The sequence below is a fragment of the Abrus precatorius genome, unplaced genomic scaffold, assembly GCF_003935025.1.
Source record: "Abrus precatorius isolate BTA unplaced genomic scaffold, Abrus_2018 Scaffold2, whole genome shotgun sequence".
In the NCBI taxonomy this organism is placed as follows: domain Eukaryota; kingdom Viridiplantae; phylum Streptophyta; class Magnoliopsida; order Fabales; family Fabaceae; genus Abrus; species Abrus precatorius.
In genome coordinates, this window is record NW_020874362.1 from 14673167 (window position 1) to 14675986 (window position 2820).

The following is a 2820-nucleotide window of genomic DNA, read 5'->3' on the forward strand; positions in this document are numbered from 1 at the left end:
CTCCATGTCCAGAATTACAAAATCTGCAGGAAAAATGAACTTATCAACTTTAACTAATAAATCTTCAACAACTCCATATGGATAAGTGTATGATCTATCAGCTAGCTGCAGTGTAATGTTGGTAGGCTTCACTTCCTCTATTCCAAGTTTCTGCAGAACAGCTAATGGCATCAGATTTATGCTTGCTCCTAAGTCACACAATGCTCTTCCCACAGTGCAGTTTCCTATTTCACAAGGAATGCTAAATGATCCAGGATCTTTCAACTTTTGAGGAAGCTTTCTTTTGAGAATGGCACTGCACTCCTCTGTCAAAGGTACTGTTTTGTCATGCTCTAGCTTCCTTTTTCTGGAAAGTAGTTCTTTCATGAACTTTGCATATGAAGGCATTTGCTCCAAAGCTTCTGCAAAAGGAATGTTAATTTGTAATTTCTTAAAGACATTCATAAACCTTTCAAATTGTTCCTCTTGTTTAGGATTTTGGACTCTTTGAGGATAAGGCAGCCTCTTGTATTTTTCTGGGTCTATTGGCTTACAAGCTTCTTCAAAGAGTTGCTTTTTGGTTTTCCTTTCAGAATTCATGGGAACTTTTTCTTTTTCTTCTGAATGGTCTTTCTTCAATAGCTTAAAATTTCCTTGTTGCAGATCTTGTTCAATATTTCTTTCTACTGCATCATTCACTTTCTTTTCTGCTGGTTTAGGGCTTGCAACTACAGCTCCACTCCTTGTAGTTATGGCTTGACATTGCTCTTTAGGATTGATTACTGTATTGCTTGGAAATCTTCCTTCATCCCTGCTGGATAATTATTCAGCTAATTGTCCAATCTGTGTCTCTAGTTTCTTCATGGAAGCTTCTTGGTTTTTGAAGCTTGTTTGAGTTACCTTCATGAATTGCAGCATAGTTTCTTCTATCTCAGTCAACCTCTCATTCATAGGTCTGGAAAATTTCTGATTTCCTTGAGGTTGAGTGGATGAATTCCTCTGAAAATAAGGCTGTTGTGTTGTTGGACCTGCATTAGAAAAAGGCAAATTTGAATTAGAATTCTTTGCAGCAGAATATTGATTATTCCAATTAGAATACTGCTGAGTTCTATTATTCGAAAATTGAAATCCAGGGGGATATGATGGTTGTTGTCTCTGAAAATTATTCATATAATTCACTTGCTCTTGTGGTTCACTTGTGGATGCCTCACATGCACCATTTGCATGGTTTCCTCCACAAAAATCACAACTTAGCTGACTGGTAGGCATACTCCCTGTTTGCAGATTGTTGATTTGTTGTGTTAAGGCAGCTAATTGTTCTGAAAACATTTGATTTTGTAGCTGATTTTGTGCAAGAAAAGTTTCCAGAACTTTAGCTTCATGACCAGAGTTTCTTCCTTGATTCCTTGAGTTTGAATTTTGATACATTGAAGATGCCATCATGTCAATAATCCTTTGAGCTTCTTCTAAGGACTTTGTATTTAATGAACCTCCAGCAGCAGCATCAACCATTGTTCTTGTTACTGCATTCATCCCATTATAAAAAGTTTCCAATTGCATCCAATCTGGAATACAATGATGTGGACACCTTCTAAGCAGTTCTTTGTATCTTTCCCAAGCTTCATATAATGATTCTCCTTCTTGCTACACAAAGGATGTAATTTCTCCTCTCAACTTAGCAGCTTTGGATGGAGGGAAGTACTTGGTTAAAAACTTATTCACAAGTTCTGTCCAGGTTGTGATGCTTCCTTGTGGTTGAGCTTGTAACCAGCATTTTGCTCTATCTCTCAAGGAAAAAGGAAATAGTCTCAGTCTGATGGCTTCTTCACTAACCCCATTTATTCTTATGGTGTCACAAAGCTGTAGAAAATTTGAAATATGTAAGTTAGGATCATCAGAATTTCCACCAGAAAACTGATCTTGTTGGACTAAGTGTAATAAAGCAGGTTTAATCTCAAAATGGTTGGCTTGAATAGTTGGCCTGATTATAGAAGAGTTAAAACCTTGCATGTTAGGAATAGCATAGTCCCCTAATGTTCTAAATCTGTTCTGTTCTGCCATTTCTATTTCTGAATTTAGTTGTCTCAAAGATGTAGGTGTTCTTTTCACTCTAGGATTACTCTGAGATTCTGGAGAATGGATAGCTTCTAACTCACTATCACTCCCTATGGCTTTTTCTGCTCTAGACTCTTTTCTCAATCTTCTTAAGGTTATGTCTATGTCAGGATCAAAGACTAGAGTTGATTTGTTTTTGTTTTTGCCACGCATATACAATTCAAAATAAAGCAAAAGTAAACTACAAGTTAGTATTCAAAACTGCACCACGAAAATTATGCAGTAATTATCAGTAAAAGTAATTGAAACACAAGTTAAAAAGTTGCAGAATTATGCAGAATGGACAAAATGTCTAACTACGGATTACTACTACAGAAATTCAGAGAACAAAATACTCAATCTAGCTATTCTTATGTTACTAATGATATTGAAACTCTAATTTCCCCGGCAACGGCGCCAAAAACTTGTTCGCAATCTAACACTAGCAAGTGCACTAGGATTGCAGCAAGTGATGAGTAAATTTAAGATCAGAATATCGTCTCCACAGGGAATTTAGGTTTCAAGTACCACTTCACAGAATTATAACCATTTGAGCCATACGAATTTTTGAAGGAGATTTGTAACATATAACAGCAATAAACCAAAGCAATTAAAGCAAAGAACTTGCAGAGAAACAGAGTATAAGATTTGTGATGAAATGAAATAGCAATGAAGGATAGTTAGGAATTTACTTCACAAGAATATCAATATCAATCCAATTAAATCCTCTGAACATTCAAGCAATTG

At 36.0% G+C, this 2820-nt stretch overlaps 1 non-coding gene across 1 annotated transcript; it reads left to right on the top strand.

The window, feature by feature from the left end:
• The first annotated feature begins 1549 nt into the window (after positions 1 to 1549).
• On the top strand, positions 1550 to 1656 carry LOC113860400. The gene has a single exon (XR_003503853.1). It is a non-coding gene; the product is annotated as a small nucleolar RNA R71 (small nucleolar RNA).
• The last annotated feature ends 1164 nt before the right edge of the window (positions 1657 to 2820 follow it).